The 14,670-nt window shown below is 41.8% G+C and overlaps 1 long non-coding RNA gene across 1 annotated transcript in view; it reads left to right on the forward strand.

The window, feature by feature from the left end:
• The window catches only part of LOC134760785 (uncharacterized), a 51,383-nt gene that overhangs the window by 26,214 nt on the left and 10,499 nt on the right, over positions 1–14,670 (forward strand). The window contains exon 2 of the long non-coding RNA XR_010138759.1: positions 12,743–12,864. This is a non-coding gene — a long non-coding RNA (uncharacterized LOC134760785). The remainder of the gene's footprint in view (positions 1–12,742; positions 12,865–14,670) is intronic.

The following is a 14,670-nucleotide window of genomic DNA, read 5'->3' on the forward strand; positions in this document are numbered from 1 at the left end:
GCAGATGATGGGTGATTTCTGCATTTCCATCTGAGGTACTGGGTTCATCTCACTAGGGAGTGCCAGACAGTGGGTGCAGAACAGTGGGTGCAGCACACCATGCATGAGCAGAAGCAGGACGAGGCATTACCTGACTCAGGAAGTGCAAGAGGTCAGGGAGTTCCCTTTCCTAGTCAAAGAAAGGGGTGACAGATTGCACCTGGGAAATAGGGTCACTCCCACCCTAATACTGCGCTTTTCCAACGGGCTTAAAACATGGCACACCAGGAGATTATATCCCACACCTGACTCAGAGGGTCCTACACCCACGAAGTCTTGCTGATTGTTAGCATAGCAGTCTGAGATCAAAACTGCAAGCTGACAGAGAGGCCGGGGGTGGGGCACCTGCCATTGCCCTGGCTTGATTAGGTAAACAAAGTAGCCAGGAATCTCCAACTGGGTGGAGCCCACCACAGCTCAAGGAGGCCTTCCTGCCTCTGTAGGCTCCACCTCTGGGGGCAGGGCCGAGACAAACAAAAAGACAGCAGTAACCTCTGCAGACTTAAATGTCCCTATCTGACAGCTTTGAAGAGAGTAGTGGTTCTCCCAGCAGGCAGCTGGAGATCTGAGAACGTGCAGACTGCCTCCTCAAGTGGGTCCCTGAACCCTGAGCAGCCAAAATGGGAGGCATCCCCCAGTAGGGGCAGACTGACACCTCACATGGCCAGGTACTCCTCTGAGACAAAACTTCCAGAGGAATGATCAGGCGGCAGCATTTGCAGTTCACCAATATCCGCTGTTCTACAGCCACCACTGTTCTGCAGCCACTGCTGCTGCTAACCAGACAAACAGGGTCTGGAGTGGACCTCTAGCAAACTGCAACAGACCTGCAGCTGAGGGTCCTGTCTGTAAGAAGGAAAACTAACAAACACAAAGGACATCCACACCAAAAACCCATCTGTACATCAACATCATCAAAGACCAAAAGTAGATAAAACCACAAAGATGGGGAAAAAAACAAAGCAGAAAAACTGGAAAGTCTAAAAAGCAGAGTGCCTCTCCTCCTCCAAAGGAACGCAGCTCCACACCAGCAATGGAACAAAGCTGGACGGAGAATGACTTTGTATAGATGAGAGAAGAAGGCTTCAGAAGATCAATCTACTCTGAGCTACAGGAGGAAATTCAAACCAATGGCAAAGAAGTTAAAAACTTTAAAAAAAAATTAGATGAATGAATACCTAGAATAACCAATGCAGAGAAGTCCTTAAAGAGCTGACGGAGCTGAAAGTCAAGGCTCGAGAACTGTGTGAAGAATGCAGAAGCCTCAGGAGCTGATGCGATCAACTGGAAGAAGGGGTATCAGTGAGGGAAGATGAAATGAATGAAATGAAGTGAGAAGGGAAGTTTAGGGAAAAAAGAATAAAAAGAAACGAACAAAGCCTCTATGTAATATGGGACTATGTGAAAAGACCCAATCTACATCTGATTGGTGTACCTGAAAGTGACAGCGAGAAGGGAACCAAGCTGGAAAACACTCTGCAGGATTTTATCCAGGAGAATCTAGCAAGGAAGGCCAACATTCAGATTCAGGAAATACAGAGAACACCACAAAGATACTCCTTGAGAAGAGCAACTCCAAGACACCTAATTGTCAGTTCACCAAAGTTGAAATGAAGGAAAAAATGTTAAGGGCAGCCAGAGAGAAAGGTCAGGTTACCCACAAAGGGAAGCCCATCAGACTAACATCAGATCTCTCGGCAGAAACTACAAGTCAGAAGAGTGTGGGGGCCGATATTCAACATTCTTAAAGAAAAGAATTTTCAACCCAGAATTTCAAATCCAGCCAAAATAAGCTTCATAAGTGAAGGAGAAATAAAATACTATACAGACAAGCAAATGCTGAGAGATTTTGTCACCACCAGCCTGCCCTAAAAGAGCTCCTGAAGGAAGCAATAAACATGGAAAGGAACAACTGGTACCAGCCACTGCAAAAACATTCCAAAATGTAAAGACCATCAAGGCTAGGAAGAAACCGCATCAACTAACAAGCAAAATAACCAGCTAACATCATAATGACAGGGCCAAATTCACACATAATAATATTAACTTTAAATGTAAATGGGCTGAGTGGTCCAATTAAAAGACACAGACTGGCACATTGGATAAAGAGTCAAGAACCATCATTGTGCTGTATTCAGGAAACCCATCTCACTTGCAGAGACACACATAGACTCAAAATAAAGAGATGGAGGAAGTTCTACCAAGCAAACGGAAAACTTAAAAAAGGCAGGGGTTGCAATCCTAGTCTCTGATACAACAGACTTTAAACCAACAAAGATCAAAAGAGATGAAGAAGGCTATTACATAATGGTAAAGGGATCAATTCAACAAGAAGAGCTAAGTATCACAAATATATATGCACCCAATACAGGAGCACCCAGATTCATAAAGCAAGTCCTTAGTGACATACAGAGAGACTTAGACTCCCACACAATAATAATGGGAGATTTTAACACATCACTGTCAAAATTAGACAGATCAATGAGACAGAAAGTTAACAAGGATACCCAGGAATTGAACTCAGCTCTGCACCAATCGGACCTAATAGACATCTACAGAACTCTCCACCCCAAATCAACAGAATATACATATTTTTTCAGCACCACGCCACACCTATTCCATAATTGACCACATAATTGGAAGTAAAGCACTCCTCAGCAAATGTAAAAGAACATAAATTATAACAAACAGTCTCTCAGACCACAGTGCAATCAAACTAGAATTCAAGATTAAGAAACTCACTCAGAACTGCTCAACTACATGGAAACTGAACAACCCACTCCTGAATGACTACAGGGTACATAATGAAGTGAAGTCAGAGATGAAGATTTTCTTTGAAACCAACGAGAACAAAGACACAATATACCAGAGTCTCTGGGACACATTCAAAGCAGTGTGTAGAGGGAAATTTATAGCACTAAATGCCCACAAGAGAAAGCAGGAAAGATCCAAAATTGACACCCTAACATCACAATTAAAAGAACTAGAAAAGCAAGAGGAAACACATTCAAAAGCTAGCAGAAGGCAAGAAATAACTTAAATCAAAGCAGAACTGAAGGAAATAGAGACACATAAAACCCTTCAAAAAATTAATGAATCCAGGAGCTGGTTTTTTTGAAAAGATCAACAAAATTGATAGACCGCTAGCAAGACTAATAAAGAAGAAAAGAGAGAAGAATCAAATAGACACAATAAAAAATTATAAAGGGGATATCACCACGAATCCCACAGAAATGGAGACTACCATCAGAGAATACTACAAACACCCCTACACAAATAAACTAGAAAATCTAGAAGAAATGGATAAATTCCTCAACACATACACCCTCCCAAGACTAAACCAGGAAGACGTTGAATCTCTGAATAAACCAACAACAGGCTCTGAAATTGTGGCAATAATCAATAGGTCAGTAACCAGAAAAAGACCAAGACCAGATGGGTTCACAGCCGAATTCTACCAGAGGTAGAAGGAGGAGCTGGTACCATTCCATCTGAAACTATTCCAAAGGATAGAAAAAGAGGGAATCCTCGCTAACTCATTTTATAAGGCCAGCATCATCCTGATACCAAAACCTGGCAGAGACACAACAAAAAAAGAGAATTTTAGACCAATATTATTGATGAACATTGATGCAAAAATCCCCAATAAAATACTGGCAAACAGAATCCAGCAGCACATCAAAAAGCTTAGCCACTGTGATCAAGTGGGCTTCATCCTGGGATGCAAGGCTGGTTCAACATACGTGAATCAATACATGTAATCCAGGATATAAAAAGAACCAAAAACAAAAACCACATGATTATCTCAATAAATGAAGAAAAGACCTTTGAAAGAATTCAGCAACGCTTCATGATAAAAACTCTCAATAAACTAGGTATTGATGGGATGTATCTCAAAACAATAAGAGCTATTTATGACAAACGCACAGCCAATATCATACTGAATGGGCAAAAACTGGACGCATTGCCTTGGAAAACTGGCACAAGACAGGGATGTCCTTTCTCACCACTTCTATTCAACGTAGTGTTGGAAGTTCTGGCCAGGGCAATTAGGCAGGAGAAGGAAATAAATTGTATTCAATTAGGAAAAGAGGAAGTCAAATTGTCCCTGTTTGCAGATGACATGATTGTATATCTAGAAAACCCCATTGTCTCAGCCCAAAATCTCTTTAAGCCGATAAGCAATTTCAACAAAGTCTCAGGATACAGAATCAATGTGCAAAAATCACAAGCATTCTTATACACCAATAACAGACAAACAGAGAGACAAATCATGAGTGAACTCCAACTCACAATTGCTTCAAAGAGAATAAAATACCTTGGAATCCAACTTACAAGGGACATGAAGGACATCTTAAAGGAGAACTACAAACCACTGCTCAATGAAATAAAAGAGGATACAAACAGATGTAAGGACATTCCATGCTTATGGGTAGGAGGAATCAATATCATGAAAATGCCATACTGCCCAAGGTAATTTATAGATTTAATGCCATCCCCATCAAGCTACCAATGACTTTCCTCACAGAATTGGGAAAAACTACTTTAAAGTTCATATGGAACCAAAAAAGAGCCTGCATCACCCAGTAAATCCTAAGCCAAAAGAACAAAGCTGGGGGCATCACGTTACCTGACTTCAAACAATACTACAAGGCTGCAGTAACCAAAACAGCAAGGTACTGCTACCAAAACAAAGATATAGATCAATGGAACAGTACAGAGCCCTCAGAAATAATGCTGCATATCTACAACCATCTGATCTTTGACAAACCTGACAAAAACAAGAAATGGTTAAAGGATTCCCTATTTAATAAATGGTGCTGGGAAAACTGGCTAGCCATATGTAGAAATCTGAAACTGGATCCCTTCCTTACACTTTATACAAAAATTAATTCACGATGGATTAAAGACTTAAACATTGACCTAAAATCATAAAAGCCCTAGAAGAAACCCTAGGCAATACCATTCAGGATATAGGCATGTGCAAGGACTTCATTTCTAAAACACCAAAGGCAATGGCAACAAAAGGCAAAATTGACAAATAGGATCTAATTAAATTCAAGAGCTTCTACACAGCAAAAGAAACTACCATCAGAGTGAACAGGCAACCTACAGAATGGGAGAAAATTTTCACAACCTACTCATCTGACAAAGGGCTAATATCGAGAATCTACAATGAAGATAAACAAATTTACAAGAAAAAAACAAACAACCCCAACAAAAATTAGGCAAAGGATATGAACAGACACTTCTCAAAAGAAGACATTTATGCAGCCGAAAAACACATGAAAAACTGCTCATCATCACTGGCCATCAGAGAAATGCAAATCAAAACCACAGTGAGATACCATCTCATAGCAGTTAGAACGGCAATCATTAAAAAGTCAGGAAACAACAGGTGCTGGAGAGGATGTGGAGAAATAGGAACACTTTTACACTGTTGATGGGACTGTAAACTAGTTCAACCATTGTGGAAGTCAGTGTGGTGATTCCTCAGGGATCTAGAACTAGAAATACCATTTGACCCAGCCATCCCATTACTGGGTATACACCCAAAGGATTATAAATCATGCTGCTATAAAGACACATGCACATGTATGTTTATTGCAACACTACTCACAATAGCAAAGACTTGGAACCAACCCAAATGTCCAACAACGATAGACTGGATTAAGAAAATGTGGCACATATACACCATGGAATACTATGCAGCCATAAAAAATGATGAGTTCATGTCTTTGTAGGGACATGGATGAAGCTGGAAACCATCATTCTCAGCAAACAATCGCAAGGACAAAAAACCAAACACCGCATGTTCTCACTGAAAGGTGGGAATTGAACAGTGAGAACACATGGACACAGGAAGGGGAACATCACACTCCGGGGACTGTTGTGGGGTGTGGGGAGAGGGGAGGGATAGCATTTGGAGATATACCTAATGGTAAATGACGAGTTAATGGGTGCAGCACACCAACATGGCACATGTGTACATATATAACAAACCTGCACATTGTGCATATGTACCCTAAAACTTAAAGTATAATAATAATAAAATTAAAAAAACAAAAAACAAAAAAAATGGACCCACCATACTATTAGACATTGATACCTATCTATAGTCAGTGCAGTTCACCAGCTCTGTGATTCATTCAAGAGTGGCATGGATATATGTGATGTTTCAAGGTCTTCAATTTTTCCCTTTAAAATAAAAAATCAATTGTAATTTTCAATTATAAAAACAAAGAGTGGACGTGGGATGCCTCCATGCATTCCATCAAAATAAGGTTATGTTGTGCCTGTTGTATGACAGGAATTATCTTCTCATCAGAAAGAGAAAAGCTCTATATGTTGGGACTATGTGAAGAACAAAATCATGATGTGTAAGAGGTTCTTGCCAAATTTCTCAGCACAGAGAAGCCCTAGAGAAAGGGTGACAGTGTTGCTTGTGGGGGCTCTGCTGGCTGGGTTCCAGGACTCTACATCTGAGACACACTGTGCTTCCTGCCAGACTCCCCAGGGTCATTTCTTATCCTTCCCCAGTTGCATTTTGATATTTCCTTCCAAGATTTTACAATTTTTCAAATGCTCCAAAAGTAATTACATTCCTAGCCATTGAAATGGCAGTTCTAGCAAGTCATCTTAGAAGTCATCATCACCTCACTGGGGCTGCCAGCAAGCTACCCACATGGAATCATCTTATCCACACTGGGAAAGTCTCTGACACACCCATAAAGGAATGTTCATCCAGTATGCACACTGAGTTTCCTCCACATTCCAAGGATTATGAGAAGCACAGACACATTACAGAGAATGAGATGGATACAACATTGCCTTCAACGAATGGGTGGCCAAGTCAAATTCTAACTGTAGGGAATAATCAGGAAGGATTGATTTGAGGAAATAACATGTGAGCTATACTTTTAAGGAGGAGAAAGAGCCAGCTGCAGAAAGCCAACAAGAGTGATGTTTAATGCAAAGAAAATCATAAACCCACCCCTAGGTGGAAATGATCCTAACCTGTGGAAGCTCCTGAATTGAGTGAGGGACCGGCAGGCAAGGGGGTAAGCAGACTGGGTTTGGGGGATGAGCAGATATCAATTCCTGCCAGACCTTGCACACCCTGCTGAAGAATTTCTATTTTACTCCAAGTGAAATGAGAAGCCTTTGAAAGGTTTTACCATGACATGACCAGACACCTTTTCTATTATTAGAAGGCTGGCATGGCCACAGGGAAGGAACGGGTTTTTCTTCAGTGAGAATGGGAGGGCAGAGAACAGTCAGGAGGACAGTTGCTCAGGAAAGAGAGGACAGTGACCTGGCCCTGTGCAGTGGCCGAGAGGTGGAGCATAGGAGACTCAGGATGCCTGTGAGAGGCAGTGGGGCAGGACTTGCTGAGGGCTGGCGTGAGGGTGCAGTGGGGAGGAAAGAATGGAACTCCAGCCCGGGCCTGAGTAAGTCACAGGATGGTTACTCAGCCAAGGCAGAGGTGAGGATGAGCAGATTGTCAGGGCTGGGGCTTTGGGGAAGGAATCCAGAGCTGTCCTCACAGAGTGTTGGGACGTCATGCATGTAGGACTGTGGATCTCAAATGCTACTCCCTGGATCCAGCCTAGATGCTCAGGTTTTATGAGAGTGCAGGGGAGGGTACCTCTCAATTTTGATCATGGCCTTCATATGGGGCAGTACCACATGGTTTTCCATTATGAAATAGTGATAGTCAATTTTAATCTTTGCCAACCATATTTGGAAAATTAACATGTGCAATTCTTAGTCTAAAAAACACGGATTACAGGAACCCAGAGTCTATAATCCATGGCTTGGAAGGTGTCTGAGAAGGATCCTTGGCTGTGTCAGATTTGGTAGAGGGGGTGGGTGGCTGACCTCTGAGAGACGGAGGGTGTCTGACTAAGGTGGGAACTAAGGAGGGAAGAGTCTCGCAGAGCGGCAATCTTCCTACCCCACGACAAAGAAGAGGACAATATGTTGAAATATGACATGTGAAGATGATATCATGAAGAGAACCCTCCAAGGTGGCAGATAAAACACAAAGCTACAGGGCAATTCCTGTGCCCACAGCCACCTGCCCTGTAAATCCTGCTCAGTTCATGAGTTTGCAGAGAACCTCTGTAAGGTGGGGCCGGCATCCTCCACTTGAATATAGTGACCACCAGAGGGGAGCATTCACCCACGGATGACCAGCCCCTCAGGCACCTTCTACTCCAGCTTCACCCTGGGGAGCAGGCTCTGAAGGTGGCCCTGGGGTCGACATAGGGTTTGTTTTGAAGGAAGAAGCTCTACAGACTAAACATTCCCTGAGTGCTGTACGGGTTCTGCAGAGGCCCCTCTGCTTGGCTCTGTCTTTGCTGCTCTGGGCTACCTGGGTGTGCAGGGTTTTATTGATCAAAGCAATGGCCAGTAGAGGGCACAGCCTCCTGTTCTTACAGCTCTCCCCTGGGTCCTGCTGGACAGGCCCAGAAGGGACCCTCTCAGAAGACAGGGACTCTCTTAAGGTGGGTGAACATGTGGACACCTCTGGGGACAATTCTGGTTTCTTTCTGAACTTTCACTCTTCCCCCTCTCCACTGATCTCACAGTTCACTCTCCTCCTCTCCCCCTTTAATAAAGCTACCCATCTCCCATCTCCTTCTTGTTCATGGTCCCTTCTGGAGGTCAGAGGCGTGAATGCCAGGGAAAAATCTACTTTTGTTCCTGTGGTAACAGGAATACATTATCCATTTGTGACAGACACAGTTTTCCATCCACAATGAGGAGTCTACGGAGAAAATTCACCTGAGTCCTGACCTGATAAATCTCTAGACAGTAGAGCTCTCTTACTGGTACCTGCTCCAGCCTGGTGCTCATGTTCTGCTCCAAATAGATTCATCCTCTATCATAAAACATAATATTACCACCATCTCCATCCAAGCAATCACCATTATCATCACCACAATCACCACTGTCCCATCCGCATCACCGTTATCACCATTGCTGTAACCATCATCATTAGTGTCACCATCACTATCTCCAACAACATCACCATTATCATCCTCAGTACCATCAGCACCATTATCCCCATTATCATCAACACCCGCATCACCACTATTACCATCACTATCAACCACCATCACCATCACCACAAACACCATCATTATCAACACTATTGCCACTGCCATCACTATTACTACTAACATCACCATCACCTCTACCACCACAACCATCATCATTACCATCACCACCATCACCACCACCATTGCCATCACCATCACCCCACAATCACCATGGTAATCCTCATCAGTAACACCACCATCATCATGACTACCATTACCAGTATCAACATGACCACCATAACCACCATCATCACCACATCACTGTCTTCATTACCATCATCATCAACATAATCACCACCACTGTCACCACCATCATCACTACCATCAGCACTACCTTCTCCATTATCATCACCACCTCCATTAACATCACCACCACCATTACGGCCACCACCATCACCATCCCCACTTTTGCCATATCATAACCACTACCACCACCATCACCAACATTATTGCCAACATCATCACTACCATTACCACACTATGACCATTATCACCAACTTGACCACTACAATTCCCATCATCACTGTCACTATCACCACCATTACTATCATCATCACCACAATCACAACCGCTGCTATAGCATCATCATTAGCATCTTCACCACCATCACCATCTCCATCTCCACAATACCATCACCATCACCATCACCATTATCACTGTCACTACCAGATGTCAGCAGTTACTCTGCATTGGACATTGTGTTCTGCCCTTTATCTACCTTGTGTGATTATACAGTCACTCTGATTCTATATTTTATACAGAAAAAGAAGGTGGTATTTGGCTTTGTAACATGATAGAAGAGTATGATAACCTGCCTTCTAGTCTCAGAACTCTTTTGAAATCAATAAAATAGAAGACTTATTTTATTTCTCATCTGCCACATTGCTGGATCCTGTCTAGATAGGTCCGGTCTGGACATCCACAGAGAAGTCCTCAGTGGTCCACTGGTCTGCACCCTTAGATTCTGTTTTTCTGGTTCTCAAATTTTCTGAAAGCCATATCCCTTGCCACACGAAGCTCTGGAAACTTGCCCTCTGTGGCTGCCCTCCAACTTTTGCCCATCACCTAGCTTGGTCACTAGATAAGCTGGACTTCTTTGATGTTCTCAGACACATCCTGTCCAAGCTTATATGAATTTGCCCTTCTGAAAAGTGCACCTGTAGCTCCCCATCCATCCTAAATCTTTGCCTCTTCAAATATAACATGCTTCTCAAGTTCAGGTCTATACGAACCTTTTCTATAAATCCTTCTCTGGTCCATGTGAGCCTTTTGATTTTGGTCTCCTACAGCACTTTATGTTCACTATAGGCATTTATCATCCTCCTCTCGTGGTCTTTCTTAGTTGTGTGTATATTTCTATCCCCCACTAGTCCATGAGGTCCTGTAGAGCAAGGACTGAGTCTCCTTCCCTAGGTGATGTTCCTTTCAGAGATCACTGAGAGAATCACAAACAAAAACTAGCTAATAATAATAATGTCACCTTACAATGAACATAACATTCAATAATTTATTATAGCATCACATAACTACTTAGTAGTTACTATTACGGTCTCCATTTTAGAGATGAAGAAATTGAACCACAGAGAGGCAAGTACTACAAAGTCGCACAGCTTATAAATGGAAGAACCAGGCTTTTAACCCATGCAGACTGGTTTCATGATTTTGGCATGAGGTTAGATGTCGCAGCAGTCCACAGTCCTCAGTACCTTTGGATACTTGGCAACTTCTATGTTGGGGCCAGTTGGATAGCTTCTGAGATGGAGCTCAGTGTTTGAAACCCCTGAAAGTCCAGGATCCTCCCTCCTCATATGGAACTTGACACTTATTCACACCTATGTGTCTTGGCCCAGGCTCTGTTTTGGATTTCCATTCCCCTATGTCTCCTCATTGATTCCTCTTCAACTTTTGTGATTCCACAGAAATTACATTCTCCAGAAATATGACTGTCTAGATTGGGCTACCCAGAGGGAGACCTGGTAATCAGAATTCAATTGCAAGTGGCTTATTTGGAAGGCAATCCCAGGGTACACTCCTAGCACAGTGAGGAAATGAAACACGGATGAGAAGGTGGTCAATACTATGAGCTTGAGCTGTCAGGCTACTGCTATGTGGCTCATTTCTGCTAGGAACTTCTGGGAGATTGTGTTTGACATGTCAGTTGGTGTCAGTCATTGTTGGAGAATATACCAGGGAAGTAGTTATTTTGCACTTACTTGGGCTATTTGCACAGGTAAATGGGTACAGATGATGGCAAATGGAAAGTGGGCTGATTGGTGCTGAGGTAGAAAGGACTCAGGAATGTGGGCAGCTTGTCCTCCTCCCCCACCCTCTCTGTAGGTTTTGTGCCCTGCTCTGTGCTCTCCAGTACCCTATTCTCTCCTCTGATTTCCACTTCCCTGTCTAGCAGACCTGACACCCATTGATGGTGGAAGACTCGGATCTTCCTCCTTGATTTCTCGAGCATCCAATCGAGTGTCTACCACAGGGCACATGCTCAAGAATACAAGAGGAGGACAAAATTAGGCCCATTTTATGACAAGCCTGAAAATTTTCCATAAATCTTTATTAGTAATGAATTTATGGACAAATATTCTTGAATAATTAAAAGAGAAACAATTTATAGAAGTTGCAGGAACAAAATGCAAATAGCTTTATGTAATTTAAAAAAATCACACAGAAAAGTTAAAATGTCTATAAAGGAAATGAGAGACAAGGAAAATTGTAATCATTAGCTTGGAGGCCCAAAAGTAAAATAAGGTAAAGGTGAAAATTAATCACAGGTGCTATGAAGCTCATTCCCTTCCATGAAACAAGGAATTGGGTAACAGAGGCAACCCGAAGCCACATGCCAGCACCCAGGCAGTTCCAAGTGGGTTCAGGGCAAAATATTCTTCGCATCTTGGTGGATTTGGTGGGTGAAAAGAACAAGTGATCATCAAGGTACTCTGCCTAGGTGAAGCTTAACTGCCCAAAGCTGGGTAAAATGTTTTTCTGTGTACTTTAAGACATTTTTAGGATACTGTATATATACATATATATATATATTTTTTTTTTCTTTGAGATGGAGTCTCACTGTGTCACCCAGGCTGCAGTACAGTGGCATGATCTCTCAGGGCAGTGGCATGATCTCCAACTACTGGATTCAAGGGACAAATTGGGATCTGAGCTGTGCTATTACTTGCCTGGTACCCTAGTGCTATGGGCAGATGCACAGACATCTGCCTGGTGTGATTGGGTGGCCATTTGTGGTAGTCATTAGGGCTGTCCCTTGAGTGCTTCTGTTTCTTATGTGTACAAGACGGGATTGTCCTTCCTCTTCCTTTGAGTTTGTTGTAGTCATGACCTGCTTTGGTCAATATAATAGAAGAATAAGTGACATCTGTTACTTCCAGTTGCACTTGCGGAAAGACGATGTTCATTGCTTTTGCCCCGATATTGTTGTGAGGGTGTCTTCTCCATCATCTTGGGGTCCAGAGTGAGCACAGCATAGTACAGCACCCCCGACACACATGCAGTGCATCTATACAAATAGCAGTCACAATAATGGAACAGTATGTTGCTGTCTTAAGTCTCTGATACTTTTTTTGTTACTACAGCATAACCCAGCTCATTCTGACTGATGCCACCATTTCAAGAAAAGAGAAATGAGACTGAGAAAGATTAAGATATTTTCCCAAGATTGGACATTGTGTTCCTACCCATCATGCTTGCCTTATAGGTAAGTGTTCTGGTTTTGACAATCAAGATATAGATAAAATGAGGGCAGAAACATTTGATTATTTACGAAGAGCAAGAGAAGGAGAAAGAGAATTAAAAAGAGAAGAAGAAAATATGTAAGGAGGAAAAGCAAAAAACTGGGAACAAAGCACATGCAATCTTTACAATTTCTTTAGAATTCTCTTCCCTTTTAAAACTTTGCTTTATTTTTAAATAGGAAGGAGGATCTTCCATTAATTTTATAGGACATCCTATGCTTTTTGTAAAACAAGAGTTTTATTCATTTTCCACTACATACAAACATTTATTGCCCGTCTACTATAGGCTATGCGTTGACTTTTTTTCTGTATAATTCTCCTCATTTAAAAAGGTATAATTTGTCAACATTCATTTCATAGATTTATAGCCAAGTATTGTCCATATACCTATTGGTTTCACTTTGATCTTCTATATTCAGAAAAAGAAAACAATCCAGACTTTAATAACTAATTATAAGATAAACATTAAGAGTCTTGTGTTAGGCTTCTGTGTACACTGTACAGTTAGTTTTGAAATTATTTTTGTATTCATTCATTCATTCATTTCTCTTAATTTTTTTTCCAGTCAAAAGAGAGTGTATTTAAGCACAGAGATCAAGCAAGAGTGGCGCACAGGGCACACTTTCAAGTTGCCTTGGGGACTGCTCTGTAGAACAAAAAAGAAACTCAAGATTTTAAGGAATAAAAAGTACAAATGACAGAAGGCATGATTACAAAAGTTATTGATCAGTAATTCTCATTGGTAGGCAAAAATAACAGTGGGTAATGATTGGCTACACATTGTTGAATTTTAGGATGTATGATATATAAAATATATTTATTTCAGACTATTTTTTAAAGAGTTTTGATGGGTTTAGGGGTACAGGTGCAGTTGTGTTACATAGATATATTGCGAAGAGGTGAAATCTGGGCTTTTAGTGTACCATTACCCAAAGAAGTTACATTGTACCTGATAGGCGGCATTTCACTTTCACCTTCATTCTACCCACCCACCATTTGGAGCCTCCAATGTCTATCATTCCACTCAGTAAGTCCATGTCCATGGTTTAGCACCCACGGATAAGTGGGAAGATGCAGTTCTTGATTTTCGGTTTCTGAGTCATTTCAGTAAGGGTAATGGCCTCCAGTTCCATACTCATTGCTGCAAAAGTCATAATTTCATTCAGTTTTATGGCTGAATAGTATTCCATGGTATATATCTACCAGATTGTTTTATTCAATGATGTGTTGATGGACACTTAGGTCGATTTCACAACTTTGCTCTTCTGAATTGTGCTACAATAAACATACATACAAATGCAGAAGCCTTTTTTACATAATGATTTCTTTCTTTTTGTGGGGTACATATGCAGTAATGGAATTGCTGGATTGAAGGGTTGTTCTATTTCTAGTTTTCTAGAAATTATCATACTGTTTTCCATAGAAGTCATACTAATTACACACAAACATCTTGTTTTTAGACCTTTTTTTAGACTGGGTCTCTCTCTGTTGCCCAGGCTGAAGTGCAGTGGCATGATCATAGGTCACTGAAGCCCCAAACTCTTGGGCTCAAGGCATCCTCCTGGCTCTGCCTCCTTAGTAGCAAGGACTACAGGCCCACACCACCACACCTGGATATTTTTTTTCTTGTTTGTTGACGCAAGGTCTCCCTATGTTGCCCGGGCTTTTCTTGAATGCCTGGGCTCAAGTGATCCACCCACCTCAGCCTCTGAAAATACTGTGATGACAAGCATGAACCTGCACTTGGCCATTTTTTGACTCTTTAATAA

This window comes from Pongo abelii, chromosome 21, assembly GCF_028885655.2.
Source record: "Pongo abelii isolate AG06213 chromosome 21, NHGRI_mPonAbe1-v2.0_pri, whole genome shotgun sequence".
Classification (NCBI taxonomy): Eukaryota; Metazoa; Chordata; class Mammalia; order Primates; family Hominidae; genus Pongo; species Pongo abelii.